Genomic DNA, 21,834 nt, shown 5'->3' on the forward strand with positions numbered 1-21,834 from the left:
CCTTTCATGGGTACATGAAAGATGTATTCAGAGCTGTCATCTTTGCAAAAATGAGTCATAATCAATACTGCAAAGAAAAACCCCTCGATGCAAGTAGAATGTGTGGGTGCAACTTTAATGAGCATGTTAAAAAAAATGAAGCAATGATGCCCACATAAAGGTGCTACCAAGCAATATTTTTTCATAATGCCAATAGACATGTTTCAGCATGGCCGCTTAGATATTTTTATTTACTGCTGTGAACTGAGAGCAGATATGGGGGACTTGCATCTCTCCAGATGTTGTTGGACTTCAACATCCATCTTCCTCAGTCAGGGATGATGGGAGATGGTCCGGAGGATCTCAGAAAAACCCATCTTAGAGGAAAACAAAACAAGAACGATGGTTTCATATCTCAAGGTGACTTTGCTGTGGAAATGAAGAAGTATTGACCACAGCAGCAAACAGAGTTATCTGAGGAATTTTGCAGGGTGTTGCTAGAAGGGATAACCAACATGGTTTCTTCCAGGTGTTTTTGGATTTTGACTTCCATCAGTCTCAACCAGCTACAGATACAGCACGTTGGCTAGATATGTTGCACACAAAGATGTATGAGATGTGATGTTTGCCTGGTGAGCATTGGGGTCTGGGGACAGTCAGGATGCCCTGCTGATTCTCAAAGTCACAGTTAGCCTGAGATGGTAGCTCACATTGAGGAAGCCACGAGATCAGCAGCACACACAGAGCTTGGCTCATTTTAATTTCTGACATGCCACACTGAGCAAGGGACAGTGGCGTAGCGTGGGGGGTGCAGGGGGGGCCGGCCGCACCGGGCACAACATCGGGGGGGGGGTGCGCTCGCACCCGCAGCTCTCTGCCCCTACCTGGCTCACTCAGGGTTAGGGGGCGCAAATTACTTGCCTTGCCCCGGGTGCTGACAACCCACGCTACACCACTGGCAAGGGATCTGAAAGCCAATGTGAGAAACAGGTCCAAGCCAATACTTTTCTTGTTGTCATCCATCAGTGGATTAAAACTGACCTCCTCCAGAATCTGTTAATATATGCTGAGCAAGGTAGCAATAGCACAGCGAATGATAAAGAACTAACGGCAATACTACTTTATTTTTGTTTTGAAGTTGATTGTTGTACCACTGTGATCTACGTTAATCAGTCCGGAGTCAAAACCATCTGTGCATACCTTGGAACTACCCTTAAAAATATACCTGATACACTATTCTACCCAAGATTATTGAGTTGTTTTATTATGTCTTTTCTGTTTTTTTAATATTGTGATTTTAGGTTGTGAACTGCCCTGAGCTCTATGGATATAGGGCGATAGGCAGATTTAATAAATAATAACAATGGATCACATTCTCTTAGAGTGCTCTTTACACAGCAGACCTCGCCAACTGAGGCTGAGCAAAATGTTGGATCTCCGGCTCATAACTTCGAGAAGAAGTCAAATATGTTTCTCATGGCAGATTGGGACAGAGATATTACTGCTTTAGTAGCTTCCTTTTTAGTTACAATTTTACCCGAAACGGTTCCCAACGAACTATCCCTTCGGGAAATAGATAGGGCGTAGCAGAACATCCAAATGCACACAACTATAGCGTGACCTTATAACCCTTGATAGCTTCACCCTTGTCTTTTTAATTATTCCAATTACTTGAAACGTTTTATACTGTGATGACAATAAAGGTATTTGATTTAACAACAACAAAACAACAACACACACACACACTGGAAAAAGATACAATCAAATATTTATCATAAATTAAAATAGATGTATACTCCAAGATTAATTCCTAACACAAGACTGATAGCATCTCTATATAATTCACTCTCTCTCTGTGTGTTTATGAATGCTTTTGCTGTGCACCTGATTGCAGCAGCTTTTAGCAAGCAATTTATAGATCTGAAGTTCCTGCTGTGGACCGCAAAGAGATTAGAGGAGTGTGCTGTCCCCATGGGCAAATTCCTCCCCAGCAATGTGTCTAAGCATTAAACATGCTGCTGCGTGTCTACGGAGGGCTTTGTGAAATGACCATGGCAGCTCTTGTTAAAGTGTGACAAGAGGAACACCCCCACAAAGCATCTATTTCTAAATGTTTCTGTCCAGCAGTCAGGCCTTTTAGTGAAAGAGTGGTGTTGACACAGGAAGGAGCAACAACAAAAATAAGGGAAATAATAGCCACTTGATGCAAATAAAACTAAATAAGGGATTGAGTCCCCCCCCCCTATTATTAAGCAATTTTTGTGAGATAGCATTGGGTGGGATTTTTACCTCAAGATGAACTGAGTTCATTCAACGCTTCCCTCCCTCAGCAGTCTGTGAGAATAAAGACTTGCCATTAATAGTGAAGACAAAGGAGTGTTTTATAGCCAAATAAATTGTATCGGGGAAATTTGAATTTATCCACCCTCCCACCCAAGGATCAAATAGATGTTAAGAAATGCAATGCAAAAAATATTGCTAAGATTTAACAGGGCAACAATAACAATCTCCTTCGCTTTTGCAAGGCTCAGATACACAGAGGAACAGTACTTCCAATCTGGGGGCAAGGTCTTACAAATTGGTATTACTCAATGAGTTCTCTTGCCTTTTTTGTTTTGGCTTCAGTGGTCATAGATGGATTTGATTTTGCAGTAAATTGTTTGCTGCCCTTGAAGCTGTTTGCAAAAAGGTCTGGCAACAATCTCCTGCTGCCATATAAAATACAGACACTTTTAAATTTGTTCATATAAGTTAAACAGAGCATGGTAAACACCTATTGAAATTCAGAACATTAAGCAGCAGAAGAGAAGCGCCAGCCTGAATGTTTATCTGAAGACACATTACTTTCCCTCCTGGACATTGGTGGCGCTGTGGTATAAACTACTGAGCCCCTGGGGCCTGCCGATCGGAAGGTTGGCGGTTCGAATCCCCACGACAGGGTGAGCTCTTGTTGCTCTGTCCCAGCTCCTGCCAACCTTGCAGTTTGAAAGCACACCAGTGCAAGTAGATAAATAGGTACCGCTGTGGCAGGAAGGTAAACGGCATTTCTGTACTCTCTGGCTTCTGTCATGGTGTCCCATTGCACCAGAAGCGGCTTAGTCATGCTGGCCACATGACCCAGAAAGCTGTCTGTGGACAAACGCCCGCTCCCTCAGCCTGAAAGCAAGATGAGCACCACACCCGCATGGTCGCCTTTGACTGGACTTAAGCATCTAGTGGTCCTTTACCTTTTTAACTTTTTTACTTTCCCTCTTGCTCAACTCCAACAAAATCTCTCTCTTAACTTGAACAATGTAGATTTCTCCATTTCCGAGGACAGAACTATTCATGACAGTTAAGGGCTACAACTTCAAAAGTAGCTTGCCACTGAACAGCTAAGAACCACAGCAGCACACGGAAATGCCATTTACCTTTCTGCCGGAGTGGTACCTATTTATCTACTTGCACTGGCGTGCTTTCAAACCGCTAGGTTGGCAGAAGCTGGGACAGAGCAACAGGAGCTCACCCCATTGCGGGGATTCAAACTGCTGACCTTCTGATCGGCAAGCCCAAGAAACTCAGTGGTTTAGACCACAGCTCCACCCATGTCCCAAATAAACAAGCACACAACCACTGATAGGTCCCCCCGCCATTGTGAGGCTCAAAGCAATGAAGATGATGCCTCCTCAGCTGTTGCCATTGGCTGTGGGTTTCTTGTGATGTGTGCTGGTCCCGGGGGTAAGGTACCGTGGGCGTAAGCAGAGTCCACATGAAGAGGGGCGAGGTCCGAGGCGGAGAGCCGGGCGGGGAACAGGAACGCTGGAACAGGAGGCTGAGCAGGGAACAGGCTCACCGGATAGTCAGGAACAGGAGGCTGAGCAGGGATCAGGAACACAGGAAGGTCCGAAGCCAACAACGACGTTGCTCCCGCAACCTGGGGCCGGGCTGACTGGGCTTTTATCCTCTTCTAAGGCCGGGGGCGGTCCCGGCCCCCAGGAGCCCCGCCTCCTCTGGCCTTAAGGCGAGCACTCCTCCTGGGGGCAACCAGTTCCCTTCGCCTCTCTGTCCTAAGCCTCTGCAGATCAGGAGAGGCCGAAGGGTTACTGGGCCCTGGAGGAGGCTCACCTGTGGCCACTGAGTCGTCAAGCCCCTCTGGGGCCAGAAGGGCTTCACCTGGGGCCAGCTCCTGATGCTCTGCCACAGGTGCAGGCTCTTCAGCATCTAGGCCTTGCCCCAGTTCAGCCGGCCCTGGAGGCGGGGACTCCTGTGCAGGCTGGGATTCCTCTGGTTCATCCTCTGAATCGGAATCCCAGGCCATTACATGATGTCACAAAAGCACCTGTTTATCTACTTGCTCTGGTGTGCTTTTGAACTGCTAGGTTGGCAGGAGGTGGGACAGAGCAACGGGAGCTCACCCCGTTGCGGGGATCGAACTGCCAACCTTCTGTTCAGTAAGCCCAAGAGGCTCAGTGGCTTAGACCACAGCGCCACCCGCATCCCTACCAAATGTATACATTGGTTTTGAGGAGTTATGGGGCAGGAAGAGTTTGAGTATGCACACTGATGAACTGGATTTGGGGGGCTGCTGCTTTTAGACACTATTATTCTTTCCCAAGACACTTGTTGTAGGGAATGTAGCTCTGGCAGTTTTAGTTTATTGTTGAAAAAAAGCCAAGAACACCAAGCTAAATATTCAGCAAAGCTGATTCACTGAGAAACAAAAGGTGGGTGCATTCTCTTGGTCCAGGAAGCAATTATAACCTCCTCCATTTCCTCTAGTTGTTTTTCTCTCTCAGCTGATCTTGCGTCAGTATTATCCAGGCTAAGCAGCAGCCAAATAGGCTGGAAACCAACTTTACCTCAGACAGACCCTGGGAAAAGTATGGAAAAGGAAATTGCTGGGGGAGAAGGGGACAGACATATATATGTGAGGTTTTACCTTTAGAAAACAGGGAGCAGAGATCACTCTTAAACCTCGTAGTGAGGAGCCCCTCGGTGTGTCTCCTCTAGAGGTGCAGGGAGCACCAGAAAGTAAATATGTAAGGATGTTTTCCTGAAGTGGGAGCTCCTGGGATTATGGCACATCAGGCAGTCTCCTAGGCCTATAGGCTAATAGTGAACTAGTTCTGTCAGTGCAGATCCTTACGTAGCCAATAGCACAGTCAGAAACTCAAGAGGGAAACAGAAGCAGGCTTGGAGGCTTGCAGAGGTAGAAGTAGAATTTTTTTAAAGACTCCCCCCTCTGAAATGGAGGGGCATTAAATATTGACTGTTGGAAAAATGGGCAAAGAACTCTGATGGATTATGCTGGATGAGGGAGGGCTTGGCTGTGTTGGGAATTCTAGCCCGTCTCAGAGGTATGTGCCTATCTGTTCAGGCACCGGCTGAATTCCTTAGACCTCCCTCCGGCGACTCCCGGCAGGAAACAACATACTCGAGGTCCGTTCCAGCGATTTTCCTCAGGCTGTGAGGAAAACACACCAACTGCTTCTCCTCCTTCTCCTCCTCCCTGCATATCCCCAGGGAGGGGAATCAGACACAGACAGAAACGTATCTACATGTCCTTATTTGTGTCTTTTAGCATTCTTACAGTAAACATGTCTGCTCTCTTCAACAGACAGAGAGAAACTCCAGCTCCACCCATGTACATCCTGTACAGGTCATATGACAAACCCACTGAGCTAACATCCGGTGCTCAGTACAGAATGGACTGCCCCTTTGTTCCCATGGCAACAGTCACAAACTTCCTGTTTGGCTTTCCAGCCACAAGCAGCAGACTTGGCTGCTATAGCCTTTGCTTGCTGCCGCATTGCTGCTTTAGAATAACATACTCCCCCTAAAGTATCAATGCGTGCTGCGAGCAAAGCGTCATCCAGAGAAGAAAACAAACAGTTGTTATACTTATAACATTCCCCTGTTGTTTCAGTTCCACCCTTGGAACTACCCGCCACTGGTTTTACCAATGTACCTCTCTGGTTGTGTGACTTCCAAGGAATGAGTGCTTCTGCATTACCTTGGTTAACAACTCTCTGTTGTGCCTTTGTCTCTGACTCAGACACAGCTTCAATTTGACCTTGGTCGTTTACAACAGCAACAGCTAAGTTAGCAAACTCTTGTGAATCCCTCTTGGGTGGTACACCCTTCGTTGCTCTCTCAGACCTACGTAAGAGGTGCTGCTCTTCTTTGATTTCTGGTTCAGTCTCTGAACTCTCTGGAGAACCAGTACTAAGCTTAATCAGTGGTTCATCCTCCTCTTCTGAGGATCTAGTCATTTTGTGAGATTTCCTCTCAATGACTGTGACAACTGAGCTGTCTGAGCTATCGCTGTCATCATCAGTACTGCTGGACTCAATAAGATCAAACTCATCATCAGAATCATCATCACCTGTGGGAAATGTGTGAACAATCACTCTCTCCTGTTCAGGAGCACTCTCTAGAAATTTTGTGAGAATCACCTGACCAGATTCAGACAAAATTACTCTGTAGAGACCCTTTTCATAACCCACAAAAATGCCTCTGGCATTCTTTACCCCATCTGGAGCTTCTGTTCTCACATGAGACCCAAAAACCTTGAAATGGGCAACAGAAGGTTTTCTGTGGAACAGTTTCTCAAAAGGAGAACATCCCAACTCTTTTGAAAACTTTCTCAACCACGTGTAACAGAATGACATTAGCGATTCAGCCCAGTACTCATGTGGCAGATGTGAACTAAGCAATTGCGCTTCCATTCCCTTTTGCAATTCTTTGTTCACCCTACTACAGACACATTTGTTCCAAGCTTCTTCGGAACTAGCAATTTTGTGTCTTATCCCTTTCTTCTTCAGGAACCTCTGGAAAACCTGTAAAAGAAAAATTGGCTTCTCATCTGTGCAAAGACAATCTATGTCAGCATCATGCATATTTTTAACCTTGTCACAAAACTCTTTAAACCTTTCTAAGGCGTGTTTTGGTCTCTCCAAAAGATAAATCCAGACAAAACCTGTGAAAGAATCAACACATATTAGGTAATACTTTGCATTGCCTCTAGATGGTGCTAAAGGACCAATCACATCAGCATACACCCGCTGAAATGCCTTGTCGACCCTCGAGGTGACCTGCTTGGTGTTCTTCTTGGCTACACCTGTAAAAGAGATCATGTTAGAATCACAAGAATTACATTCCATGTAATCACTTTGATCAAAAGTCAACAAATACAGTCCATCTTTCTCTTTGGCAGAAAGATACAACTCTCCATCTTTGTAGATCTCGCAGTTCTCATCATCATAGGACAGTTTTAGTCCCTTCTTGGCAATCTGCGAAACGCTGAGCAGATTGTACTTCAACTCTGGAACCAAATAAACATTGTCTATAGTCAAGTTCAGACTTTTAAGATACACAGTCCCAATTCCGGTCGCTTCCAGCTTTTGACCGTTGGCTAGTTGCACCGCGAAGCTTTGCTTCTTAAACGTAGAAAATAGTCCTCTGTGTCCTGTCATGTGAACTGTGGCTCCAGTGTCTAGGACAAAGAAGTTTCCCACCTCTGGTGTGGCTTTTAGCGACATCAAAGCTTTTGCAGTCTTTGCCTTTGGCTTGGTGTGACCTTTGTCTGACGCCTCAGACTTTGTGGAGCTCGCCTTAGCTCCTCTGTTCTGACGTGGCTTCTTACAGTACCGCTGAAGATGCCCAGTTTGGTCACAATTGTAGCATCGGACAACGTTCAAAGCTACAGCATTTTCTCCAGTAGCAACAGCAGTGGGGGCGTTAGAACTCCGTTCTTGGCTCCCCCTGTCCTTGACTTCCAGGGCGGCAAGTCTGTCATGTTCATTCAACACGACGGCAAAGACCCTCTCCGAAGTGAGATCCGCTGCTGGGAGAGACCCCAGCTGACTGGCAACTGTTTTGTAAGTCCGATTCAGACTGTTGATTACCATGAAGCAAAACACTTCCTCCTGCAGACGGAAATTGCGTTCCACCATCTGTTGACGCAGAAATTTCATTTCCGTCAGGTGCGCTTGAACATCTCCATCAGGCGCAAGCCTCAGGTTGGTCAGCTTCTCAAAATACAGCAACGCTGAAGAACCTGCATCTCTCTGATGTGTCCTTCTCAGCGTGTCCCAAACATCTTTCGCGTGGTCTAAATCTTGTATGTGGATCAACTGCGAATCTGACACGCACAGAATTATAGCAGTTCTGGCCTTCACATCCTGTGACTCCCAAGCACGCATTGGTGCTACTGGAATGGGGTTCTCAATCACCCCAAACAGTCTCTGATTCTGCAGCAGGGCCTTCATCTTAATAGACCAAGATGCATAATTGTCACTGGTCAGAAGGTCGGGAGTAGGCAGGCCTCCCCCCTTCTTGGCATCCATCTTGAGTCCTTGCATTGACTCTCAAACACAAGCCTCTAAAATCCAATAGCTGGCTTGTTTACACTCTGTGCCACCTGGCAGCTCTGAACGCTAGCCGCATTGGAATGTTTCTTCCAAGAGTTTGTTTGCTTGGGCCTAAGTCATAACAAAACCTTGTTTTTGCCTCTCCGAGGCAAAAGGCTGACTTGTCCAGCCCTCTCGTGAAACTGGCCTTCGTTGCTAAGCAACAGCATTCCTTTTCCTTGAACAGGAAACCACAGGAATGTTTGGAATGCAGAGCTATTGTCTCTCGGAGCTGTTTTTCCAAACGTTGCTCCCCGTGAAGCAGAGAATAACTCAATCTGCATTCACACCTCTAAGCCCGAAAATCTCATACCTGGGCTCCGTTGCTTGGCTCTCAGCTTCTGGCTGCAGAGAATCAGCCTTCTCACCTCAGGCTTCCATGGAGGCCACTCCTTGATGCAGAGGTCGATGAAAACAGCAACCGGCGTCTGCTACCACTGTTAGAATTCAGGCCCCTTCACACCTCTGCTTCTCCTCCTTCTCCTCCTCCCTGCATATCCCCAGGGAGGGGAATCAGACACAGACAGAAACGTATCTACATGTCCTTATTTGTGTCTTTTAGCATTCTTACAGTAAACATGTCTGCTCTCTTCAACAGACAGAGAGAAACTCCAGCTCCACCCATGTACATCCTGTACAGGTCATATGACAAACCCACTGAGCTAACATCCGGTGCTCAGTACAGAATGGACTGCCCCTTTGTTCCCATGGCAACAGTCACAAACTTCCTGTTTGGCTTTCCAGCCACAAGCAGCAGACTTGGCTGCTATAGCCTTTGCTTGCTGCCGCATTGCTGCTTTAGAATAACAGGCTGGAGCGCCAACCAGGAGAGCTCATTGTTCCAACATTTTGTTGCAGGTCTCACTTGTTTGCTTCTGTGGCTAGGAAATGCTCTGCTGTCGCTCTTCAGAATATTGAAAGAAATCATTTCCACCTGTATCACTTCTACTTATTAAAAAGCCAAGTACAAACAAACTTGCAGGATAAATATGGGGAGTGTTGGAATATTTCCCGCCGTTCTGCCCGGACACTGAGGTCCAGCGCCAAGGGCCTTCTGGTGGTTCCCTCACTGCGAGAAGCAAAGCTGCAGGGAAGCAGGCAGAGGGCCTTCTCAGCAGTGGCACCCGCCCTGTGGAACACCCTCCCACTAGATGTCAAAGAGAAAAACAACTCCCAGACTTTTAGAAGGCATCTGAAGGCAGCCCTGTTTAGGGAAGTTTTTAATGTTTAATAGACTATTGTATTTTAATATTCTGTTGGAAGCCGCCCAGAGTGGGCGGGGTATAAATAAATTATTATTATTATTATTATTATTATTATTATTATTATTATTATTATTTCTAGCACATAGGAAAGGTTCAAATGACATGGTGGCTAGTTCCTAGATCAGTCTCTGAAGTGTGGTTTATGCGGGCTTTGGCAAGCCTGCCACATTTTAAGAATGTGCAGCGCAAATTTGTTGATGGTATTCAAATACCACAGTAATATCTGGAGGCATGTGCTACATAACTGTGAATCCCTTACCCCGGTGCTTCCAAACTTACATATTGTGCACCTATTTTGAGAGCTTAGTCTTGGGCAAAGATTATTTGGGGGTAGTTTTAATAATAATACTTTATCTTTGAATTGTTTTCTGCAGCTAAAAAAAATCACGATTAAAAAATATGTCACGCACCCTTTGAAACCCAGGGGAATGTGTAATACTTTGGGGGAAATGACTTTACCCTATTACTACTTGGTGGTGCTATCGCTACCTGACCATCCATGAAAGGGAGTGTTTGTGTGGCAAAACACACTTGCAACCCTTAGATCATTATCTGAAAAATGGAGGCGTCCCTGGAAACCCATGCTGATTTATGTTGCAAACTGTAGAGATCTCCAGGGAGTAACAGGAGAACCATTTTCACTGCAATCTGGTTGTAAAATGCTTCTCGCTGCCTAAAATGCTACCAATAAAGTGAAATTACATTATTGCGGCTTCCTGCTCACCCAGATGCATGAAGTCGCCTAAGAATGTAAGATGATGATGATTTATTTATACATACATACATACATACATACATGTGACTGATTGTGCTCATTCTGAGTACAACAAATGCTAGCCATCATCATCATCATCATCATCATCATCATAATAATAATAATAATAATAATATATTTATACCCCACCCATCTGGCTGGGTTTCCCCAGCCACTCTGAGCAGCTCCCAACAGAATATTAATAATAACTTTTTTTAAAGTGACAAAACATCAAACACTAAAAACTTCCCTAAACACGGCTGCCTTCAGATGTCTTCTAAAAGTCAGATAGTGTTTATTTCCTTGACATCTGATAGGAGAGTGTTCCACAGCGTGGATGCCACTATCGAGAAGGCCCTCTGCCTGGTTCCCTGTAATCTCACTTATCGCAGCGAGGGATCCACCAGAAGGCCCTTGGAGCTGGACCTCAGTGTCCGGGCTGAACGATGGGGGTGGAAGTATATCCTTCAGATATACTGGGCCGAGGCTGTTTAGGGTTTTAAAGGTCAGCACCAACACTTTGAATTGTGCTCAGAAATGTACTGGGAGCCAATGGAGGTCTTTCAGGACCGCTGTTATATGGTCTCAGTGGCCACTCCAGTCACCAGTCTAGCTGCCGCATTCAGGATTAATTGTAAGATGCATGTATACACACCTAAGTGTGCATATTTTATACACATTGGAGTATATGCCCTGTTAACTGGGTGTGAAGTAGAGATAACTGGAATACAGAATACTCCCAGACTGAATTTATCATGAGTACAGTCTGTAAGCAAATGGGAAACCATTAATGTTTTGTAACGAGACCCACCCATACTCACTGTCTAATACTTGATAAATATAATCACATTTGCTTATCAACTCCCAGCTCTGTGGGTCCTTACCTACCAATGATGTTTGATATATATCTGCTTCTTTTATAAAGGTAAAGGGACCCCTGACCATTAGGTCCAGTCGTGACCGACTCTGGGGTTGCGGCGCTCATCTCGCTTTATTGGCCGAGGGAGCTGGCATACAGCTTCTGGGTCATGTGGCCAGCATGACTAAACTGCTTCTGGCGAACCAGAGCAGTGCACGGAAACGCCGTTTACCTTTACCGCCGGAGCGGTACCTATTTATCTACTTGCACTTTGACATGCTTTCAAACTGCTAGGTGGGCAGGAGCTGGGACCGAGCAATGGGAGCTCACACCATCATGGGGATTCAAACCGCTGAACTTCTGATCGGCAAGTCCTAGGCTCTGTGGTTTAACCCACAGTGCCACCCACGTCCCAATCTGCTTCTTTTAAGAACCATTAAATCAGAATCTGAACAATTCTTATTTTTTTACCAGCTTTTGATCCCCAGTTGGCAGGCAATTCTAAATAAAATTTCTTTATCATTATTGGGCCAGGAAGGCATGCATTTATCACTTGCTGAAGGCGATATAAGTACTATCCAGGAGTCAATCTTATGATTTGTTGCAGTGCTATCAAATATTGCTTAAATGACTCAGGAAGGAACTTGCTCCTGGCTGTGTGATTTTGAAGCTCGTCAGAGACTACAGATGAACATTCATCACCTAATGGTCTACTAAAGGCTAAAAGCACATAAGTCATCTTTATTCTGATTTTTGTCTTGCTGCATCATGTAGCCTCCAAAATCCTTTCCATTCCCCCTCTTAGCTAATGAAGTAGTTTGAGTTCAGCCATTTAGTGCTTCCAAAAATAAACATTTTTATAGCAGTGTGAACAAGGTACTTGATAGAATGTGGCCATTGGATATTTGTAGCTCTGCTTAGCTATGGCAAAGCCATTAACTATTGTAACCACAGCATCTCTTTGACCTCTCATGCAAATTACAATGGCTGTTTTCTGGATCAAAACCTCAAGACTAAACCTATTCAACATTGTTTGTAACCAATGACCCATTTAATCCATTTTTTTGTCCTGGTAGCTACATTGCTCCTGATAAGATACATTAGACATTATAGTTTAGCTTATGCAGAGTCTATTATCCTTTCTTGGGAAGGGCCCCAGCCCTTATTCTAAGATAGATTCCCAAACTTTTGGTGCCCAAAGAACAGTCCCCCACACCTCATATCAAAGATGGAAGGAAACCTCACCTTTACAATATACATGCAGTCCTCTTCTTTGCAGCTGTGCGGCAGCTTGTTAATAGTACCGTGGTACCTCAGATATGCAGATGACACAACCTTGATGGCAGAAAGTGAGGAGGAATTAAAGAACCTTTTAATGAGGGTGAAAGAGGAGAGCGCAAAATATGGTCTGAAGCTCAACATCAAAAAAACGAAGATCATGGCCACTGGTCCCATCACCTCCTGGCAAATAGAAGGGGAAGAAATGGAGGTAGTGAGAGATTTTACTTTCTTGGGCTCAATGATCACTGCAGATGGTGACAGCAGCCACGAAATTAAAAGACGCCTGCTTCTTGGGAGAAGGGCAATGACAGGCCTAGACAGCATCTTGAGAAGTAGAGACATCACCTTGCCAACAAAGGTTCGTATAGTTAAAGCTATGGTTTTCCCAGTAGTGATGTATGGAAGTGAGAGCTGGACCATAAAGAAGGCTGATCGCCGAAGAATTGATGCTTTTGAATTATGGTGCTGGAGGAGACTCTTGAGAGTCCCATGGACTGCAAGAAGATCAAACCTCTCCATACTGAAGGAAATCAACCCTGAGTGCTCACTGGAAGGACAGATTGTGAAGCTGAGGCTCCAGTACTTTGGCCACCTCATGAGAAGAGAAGACTCCCTGGAGAAGACCCTGATGTTGGGAAAGATGGAGGGCACAAGGAGAAGGGGACGGCAGAGGACGAGGTGGTTGGATAGTGTTTTCAAGGTTACCAGCATGAGTTTGACCAAACTGCGGGAGGCAGTGGAGGACAGAGGTGCCTGGCGTTCTCTGGTCCATGGGGTCACGAAGAGTCGGACACGACTAAACGACTAAACAACAACAACCTCAGGTTACAGACGCTTCAGGTTACAGACACTTCAGGTTACAGACTCCGCTAACCCAGAAATAGTACCTCGTGTTAAGAACTTTGCTTCAGGATGAGAACAGAAATTGTGCGGCGGCAACGCAGCGGCAGTGGGAGGCCTCATTAGCTAAAGTGGTACCTCAGGTTAAGAACAGTTTCAGGTTAAGAACGGACCTCCAGAATGAATTAAGTTCTTAACCTGAAGTACCACTGTAAACGCTCATCAATAAAAATAACGGCACAAAATATCACAGAACATACAAAACCATGTGAAAGGATCAAACTGAGAAACAAGGACACACAACTTACCAAATTATTTTTAAGTCCTCGAGAATGAATTTAACACGAGGTACCACTGTAACCTGATTTTAGGTGACAAATACAGTGCAGGCATGTGGCGTGGGCAGCAGGCATATAACATGCCCCCCCCCCCCCGCAACTTACATTGGCTTAGGTTACAACTATTCCAAACTCCATTCATGGGGTATATGGATAATTTTGAATTCTTCCTTTTTGCTGGCTAGGATTTACCAGGTTGTTAGATCATCTGACACGGGTGGTGCTGTGGGTTAAACCTAGGGCTTGCCGATCAGAAGGTTGGCGGTTCGAATCCCCGCGACGGGATGAGCTCCCGTTGCTCAGTCCCTGCTCCTGCCAACCTAGCAGTTCGAAAGCTTGAAGTGCAAGTAATTAAATAGGTACCGCTCCGGCAGGAAGGCAAACGGCGTTTCCATGCACTGCTCTGGTTCACCAGAAGCAGCTTAGTCATGCTGGCCAGATGACCCGGAAGGTGTACGCCAGCTCCCTCAGCCAATAAAGCGAGATGAGCGCCGCAACCCCAGAGTCGGCCACGACTGGACCTAATGGTCAGGGGTCCCTTTACTAGATCATCTGACAAAGTCTAAAGGAGGTTGAAACAGGTGTTAAGTCTCTCCTTGCCCTTTCCTAACCCCATCCTTAAAACACCCCCTTTCAGGGGTGGAACTTATGCCAGTGCAAATTCTTCTGGCTGGTTGACTTAGGCCCAGGCCGAGCTGGGAAAGTCCAATAATTTGTTGCATCCAATCGCTCATCCTAACAGATTGTTGATTTGGACTGCACTGCTGGACATATACTAGTGGCCAAAATTGTGGAAACCTTTAGGGAGAAGTGTATTTCTGAGGTTTGATGGCTCATAACACCACTTTATTTTTGAGTAATACCATAAAATTATATATCAATGGAAAGAAAATTTAATGACAATTGTAATGCAACAAAGTTTGATCAATTATCTGCATTCTATCAAATGTTATAGCCAAATAACCAGAAAAAGGAAGCACAACCTGCTTAGGTTGATACGCAGTAGCTTTCTTGCACTTGAATGTAGCCAATGAGCATGAGTGTTTAGAGAGCCAATCAGGTGTTATGAGCCATCAGACCTTGGAAATACATCTTTTCCAAAAGGTTTCCACAGTTTTGGCCGCTAGTAAATTTAAGCCCACTTAAATCTATGGGTATAACCATACTGTGTTTGATACAGTAATCTGCCCTTCCCTTTTGTCCAGTGCATCAGGGTTGAGGGATAAGAAGAGGAAGAACCATGCTTCCTGGGTAGCAGGGATCCTTATGACATTTCTCTATATCTCTCATTGTAGCATACACTTCGTAAGGAAATCCTGTGTTTCATTATTCTAGCCTTTGGTATGATGCCACTGCCCATATATTGGCAAAGTTGCACGGAACCTCCCAACTTTAAGGGGCACAGAGTGCTCATGAAAAACGTAAGAAGAGCTCTGCTGGGTTATCTGTTCCAACATGTTTCCACACTGGCCAACTAGAAACCTCTGGAAAACTCTCAGCCCTCTCTAGCTGTTGTACCCCAGGAAATGGCACTGTGGTCTAAACCAGTGTTTCCCAACCTTTTTTGGGCAAAGGCACACTTGTTTCATGAAAAAAATCTTGAGGCACACCACCATTACAGCCCCGTGACGTCAGCGCGCAGCGTCACGCCGGGAGGGACGCAGGAAAGTGTAAGATTCAATTTTTTCCCCTCCCCCTTGCCTTCCTTCTGTGCCAACCGCCAAAAAGCCAAGAATCACGGGACCGCCGGCGGAGGGGGGGAGGGCGAGCGGAGGCAGCGGCGAGACCCGTTCCTCCCCATCCGCCCCATTCCGTGCAAGGAGCGCGAACAGGTGTGAGAAGGGGGTCAAACCTGCGGGTCGGCGCCGGGGAACCTCCAAGCTTTGGGGGTGGGGGGGAGGAGGCAGCAAAGCGAGGCAGGAAGGAGAGCGCGGCTTGGTGAAGTACTCGGCGGCGAAGGCCAGCAGGTCCGGCGGCCGGTGCCGCAGCACCTCCACCGTGTAGCCCTGCAGCAGCTCAGTCAGACCCGGCGGGATCTCGATGCTCATCTTGTAGCCGAGGCGCGTGGGAGACTCAACGGACGGGCCCGGGAGAGAGAGAGAGACAGAGAGAGACACACGACGGAGAGAGAGGGAGTCCCTGCTCGCCGTCGCCACCGCTACAACTACTGTGGCGGTTGGTCGTGGTCGTCGCCGCTGCCGCCGCCGCCCACCTCTATCTATCTCTCCCCCTCAGCTTTCTACGCGGGCCTCGAGCCGGAGGTGGGGGGTGGCCGCCACCGCTTTCTCCGCCTCCACGTCCTGCCTCCTCCTCCTCGAGCCCTCCGTCAGCCCTGAGGGAACCGCCGCGCTCGCGCCGCCGCTCTCTGACACGCGAGAAAGAGAAAGGAACGGAGCGGCGGGGTAGTCGGGGGAAGGAGGGGCCGGAATGGAAGCGCAAGGCGAGCTGCGCATGCCCAGCAGGAAGCGGCGGAGAACGCCACAGAGAGAGAGAGAGAAGCAAGGGAGGGTGGGGAGTGGGCGGGAACACGCTTCATGCGTCACAATAACGGACAATAACGGCTCGAGGGATAGATTAGGACCTAATTTGACTTTTACAAAAAAAAAAAATCTTTCGAATTTCCCCCGCGGCACACCAGGCAACGTCTCGCGGCACACTAGTGTGCCGCGGAACACCGGTTGGGAAACACTGGTCTAAACCACTGGGCCTTGGGGGCTTGCTGATCAGAAAGTCGGCGGTTTGAATCCCCATGACGGGGTGAGCTCCCATTGCTCTATCCCAGCTCCTGCCAAGCTAGCAGTTCAAAAGCATGCCAGTGGGTTTGAGCCCCACATTTGGCAAAAGATTCCTGCATTGTAAAGGGTTGGGCTAGATGACCCTCATGGTCCCTCCCAAACTTGATTCTCTGATTCCATGAAACCAATATCCCCACTCCCAAGGGCTCCATTTATTCGTGGATGGATCTATTCACCTTTCACACATCACATTCATGAACATGTAAAGACGATTCACGTTTGTGCCCTGGCTTCAGTCCACAAATATCCACTGGCTTCTGTTGACTGTCTTCCAAAGGTGAACTTCCATCAGCCAACATCCACAAACATCAGTCTGCTTTACCCTTGTAGCCTCCGACCAACTTCTGAATCCAAAAGCCACTGGTTTCCATCCACCAACATCTGCCAGCTTCTCTCGGGTCCATCATGAGATGTCCACCAGCTTTCAACCATGGATACCAGCAGCCTTCAAGCAAGCAAACTTGCCTTATTATCGCTCCCTAGCATCCCACTGCCAGAGGATTGCCTCCTTCCATTCACCACTTTGCCTCCTCCAAGTGGGAGAAACCTGGGCAGTGCTGAATGTCACATCCACTGCCAGGTGTGTCCTGCTGGAAATAGAAAAGGGCTTTCCCCTTGGCCTGTCTTTATATCCACTCAGTTGCCAAGTGCTTTTGTGACATCACAAGAAACCCACAGCCAATGGCTACAGCTGGGGAGGCATCATCTTCCTTGCTTTGAGCCTCACAATGGAGGGTGGACCTATCAGTGATTGTGTGCTTGTTTATTCAGGAAGCAGATGGCGCTGTGTCTAAACCATCAAGACTTTGGGACTTCCCAATAAGAAGGTTGGTGGTTCAAATCCCTGCGGCGGGGTGAGCTCCCGTTGCTCTGTCCCAGCTCTTGCCAACCTAGCAGTTTGAAAGCATGCCATTGCAAGGAGATAAATAGGTACTGCTGCAGTGGGAAGGTAAACTGCATTTCCGTGTGCTCTGCCTTCCATCATGGTGTCCCGTTTTGCTGGTAGCAGTTTAGTCCTGCTGGCCACATGACCCATAAAGCTGTATGCCAACAAACACCGGCTACCTTGACCTGAAGCAAGATGAGCGCCGCAACCCCATAGTCGCCTTTGACTGGACTTAACCATTGAGGGGTCCTTTATTCGTTGTTGTTTTTACCCCAGGAAGTGGCATTCACATTTAACCATCAGGAGTACCTGCTATCCTAGTATCCATTTTGGTAACCCCCCCCCCCCCCCGTTTCAAGACTCAGGAACTTATGACCCTGTCTTCTGCTATCTCTTACCAAAGGTTCATCTAGCTCAGAATTGTCTATAGTGCATAGCAGGGGCATGGCAGGATTTCAGAGAAGGCTTTGGTAGGGATTGAACCTGCAAAACAGATGCTCTACCACTGAGCTTTGGCATACTTCAGGTCTCTTGGGGCATATTAATATGCCATGGGCCACAGTTTGGAATGGCTGCTCTTGAGATTCCATCCTTTAGGGCCTATGAGTCATCTACCATGTCTGGGTTCCCTGCTGTTAGAAGTACAGGGACACATACCAAAGAAAACACCCCAATAAACTACTCTTGACACCAAAAAGGAAAATAAGAGGATGATTTTCAGCTTCCACAGAATCCACTTTCCACACTGTTAGGAAGGAAAGAGATGAGGCAGCCTCTGAAAATAAAAGCAGCACGATGACAATGCTTTATTTTGTGTTCTTTGGTCTGTTCTTGTTTTCCTGTTCTCCGAATGTTAATGTCCTCATCCTCATTCATGTTCTCATTTGTTTTGCATTACTGTTCATGCCACAGCTCTGTTTTCTTTGGTGAACTGCCTGTTTTGAAGGAATGACTACCATTCTCTTTTCAACAGGAGAATGCTGCAGACTTGCACTGGACCATAACTCTAGTTTCTGAAGAACAGCTCTTCCCATCTCCAAAACCAAGACTGAAATAATCATGAAGAACCGTAGAGAAGACTCCATACTGCAACTAAAGGCTTGACTATTTATGCCAATAAAAAGGAAACCATTGCAACTTTCCTTTCCAGATGCACAGTAAAACTAATTTTCTTCTCCCAATATTAATCTTTATCAGGACATAACTTTGTCATTGTTTTCGGTCAGATGATAGAGCAGTTGCTATTGGCAGCAAATCACGCCAAAATTTGAAAGGAGCAAGGGGAAGCTGCATCCTGATGACTTTTTTTGTTTGTCTCAGGCTCCTCTGAAATGCAGAAAGATGCTCCTCCTCCTCTTTCTCACCCTCCCTAATGCATTGAATTTCATGCACTGCATCGGAACCACAAGAATTGACCTCAGGCTTCATATGGGCCCGAGACACCATGTAGGCAATAACATAGGAACCATCCATGTAGACAAAAATCAAACAATCAAACCAGCTGTGCTGTCTTGTTAGGAGATACACCAGTTAAAAAGCACTTGATCTCTTTCCTTTTGGTGTTAAAAACTGCAGTCTCACTTAAGAATGTCTTCTTTGGTTATCATGTATATTTTAGCACCCTGTTATTACGCCTGCTAAAATGAATAAAAACCTCTTACCCGCTAATGCAGGTTATGTAGATGAAGGATCCATAAGAGAAGGTTGATAAGCCACTCAAGAAAGACTACTTTTGAGGGTCATCCTCCACTATTTTCGGGAAGTCTTTCTATTCACGGTACAGCCATATTTACTTACAGCTCCTTCCTGGCCAAGTTCAATGTTCTATTTCCCAAATTAGGGTTTGAAAAAGCATTTAGGGAAACAGAAAACAGTTGCAGATGAATGGCTTTGTATTATCAGATCATACCTAATCAGTGGTGCCTATTTATCTACTTGCACCGGCGTGCTTTCAAACTGCTAGGTTGGCAGGAGATGGGACAGAGCAACGGGAGCTCGCCCCATCGCTGGGATTCGAACCAGTAACCTTCTTATTGGGAAGCCCAAAAGGCTTGGTGATTTAGACCACAGCACCACCCGTGTCCCCAATAAACAAGCACACAATCACTGATAGGTCCCCCCCGCCATTGTGAGGCTCAGAGCAATGAAGACAATGTCTCCCCAGCTGTTACCATTGGCTGTGGGTTTCTTGTGATGTCACAAAAGCACTTGGCAACTGAGTGGATATAAAGGCAGGCCAAGGGGAAACCCTTTTCTATTTCCAGCAGGACACACCTGGCCATGGATGTGACAGTCAGCACTGCCCAGGTTTCTTCCACTTGGAGGAGGCAAAGTGGTGAATGGAAGGAAGCAATCCTCTGGCAGTGGGATGCTAGGGAGCGATAATAAGGCAAGTTTGCTTGCTTGAAAGCTGCTTGTATCTGTGATTGGAAGATGACGGACATCTGATGATGGACCTGAGAGAAGCTGGCAAATGTTGGTGGATGGAAGCCAGTGGTTGTGGATTTGGAAGTTGGTGGAGGCTACAAGGCTAAAGCAGACTGATGTTTGTGGATGTCGGCTGATGGAAGTTCACCTTTGGAAGACAGTCAACAGAAGCCAGTGGATCTTTGTGGACTGAGGCCAGGGCGCGAACGTGAATGGATGTCATGCTTTTGGATGTCAGCTGGTATATGTTTGTGTGAGTACATGGGAGGTTTCAAATGGGGTTGAGGCAGAATGGTGTTTGCATGTGCACAAATGTGATATGTGAAAGGTGGATATTCATGAATAGATGGAGCCCATGGAAGGAGGGATATAGGTTTCATGGAATCAGAGAATCAGGGAATCGAGTTTGGGAGGGACCTTGAGGGTCATCTAGACCAACCCTTTACAATGCAGGAATCTTTTGCCAAATGTGGGGCTCAAACCCACTGGCATGCTTTTGAACTGCTAGGTTGGCAGGAGCTTGGACAGAGCAACGGGAGCTCACCCCGTCATGGGGATTCAAACCGCCGACCTTCTGATTGGCAAGCCCAAGAGGCTCAGTGGTTTAGACCACAGCACCACCCACTCCCTGGATAAGTGAACAAGAGAAGACTGATTTGCAGTGAAAATCTCAGGAGCTTTGGAAGACAAAGCTTAAACTGGCTATTTTTTCAAGCAGGGCCTACAGTGATCCTTTACATAGGACTGCATTTGCTGCCTTAGATGTTTTTACTGAAGAATGTGGCGGTGGAAATAAACCTGAAAACAGTGACGTTTCCCTGTTCTGTTCCAAATGAGTGTTAGAAATTGAACAAGTGTACTCCATATAGAGGAATGAAGTGGATGAAAAATGGAACATAACAACAACAATTTATACATACCCCACCCATCTGGCTGTGTTTCCCCAGCCACTCTGGGCGTCTCCCAACAGAATATTAAAAATAATAAAACATCAAACATTAAAAATTAAAAATTTCCCTAAATAGGGCTGCCTTCAGATGTCTTCTAAAAGTCAGATAGTTGCTTATTTCCTTGACAACTGATGGGAGGGCGTTCCACAGGGCAGGCGCCACTACCAAGAAGGCCCTCTGCCTAGTTCCCTCTAACCTTTCTTCTCACAGTGAGGGAACCACCAGAAGGCCCTCAGAGCTGGACCTCAGTGTTCGGGCTGAATGATGGGGGTACAGATGCTCTTTCAGGTATACTGGGCCAAGGCCGTTTAGGGATTTAAAGATCAGCACCAACACTTTGAATTGTGCTTGGAAACATACCAGTGCAGGTCTTTCAAGACTGGTGTTATATGGTCTCAGTGGCCACTCTCAGTCACCAGTCTAGCTGCTGCATTCTGGATTAGTTGTAGTTTCTGGGTCACCTTCAAAGGTAGCCCCACGTAGAGCACATTGCAGTAGTCCAAGCAGGAGATAACTAGAAACATGCACCACTCTGGCAAGACAGTCTGCAAGCAGGCAAGGTCTCAGCCTGCCTACCAGATGGAGCTGGTAGACATATTTCACAATGGAGCCAAGCAGGCAATATTCAATACCTGGATGATATAGAAATGTCTGAAGAACCTACAGATGTAATTATGTGTTGAATCTAATGCATTCTCAGCTGTCATGTCTAGATTGTGACAATGTGGCATGCCCAAAAAGATTTGTTGGCTCTCCTGAGCTTGTCAGGCTGCAAAGAGTCCCATTGCAGAAAAGGGTGGATATCATTGGATGTCGCCCATTAATTTCCGTTTATCTGCAGTAAGGTTACACAGATGCGTAATTGCATTCATGACTATGCATTTCCCATTCATCATAACAGAGTGAATTGCTTTTATGCTAAGAGATAGGAAATCTTTGGGAAAGAGTCATCCCATGTTTCTGCTCTTCCTGCAAAGGTTGGTTGGCCTTAAGTTTTAGTTTTCCAGTGCCAATACCTTCCCCCTATTTACAAAGGAAGTGTAAGGAACTGCCAGTACTAGAAATTAAAT

The 21,834-nt window shown here is 46.4% G+C and overlaps 1 long non-coding RNA gene across 1 annotated transcript; it reads right to left on the minus strand.

Annotated features, from left to right (window-relative positions):
- Positions 1-4,593: 4,593 nt before the first annotated feature.
- On the minus strand, positions 4,594-13,521 carry LOC309380760. The gene is made up of 3 exons (XR_014173117.1): positions 13,348-13,521; positions 12,493-12,559; positions 4,594-4,829 (listed from the first exon to the last, which is right to left on the minus strand). It is a non-coding gene; the product is annotated as an uncharacterized lncRNA (long non-coding RNA).
- Positions 13,522-21,834: the final 8,313 nt, after the last annotated feature.

The sequence above is a fragment of the Podarcis melisellensis genome (genome assembly GCF_964234715.1).
Source record: "Podarcis melisellensis genome assembly, chromosome: 11".
Lineage (NCBI taxonomy): Eukaryota > Metazoa > Chordata > Lepidosauria > Squamata > Lacertidae > Podarcis > Podarcis melisellensis.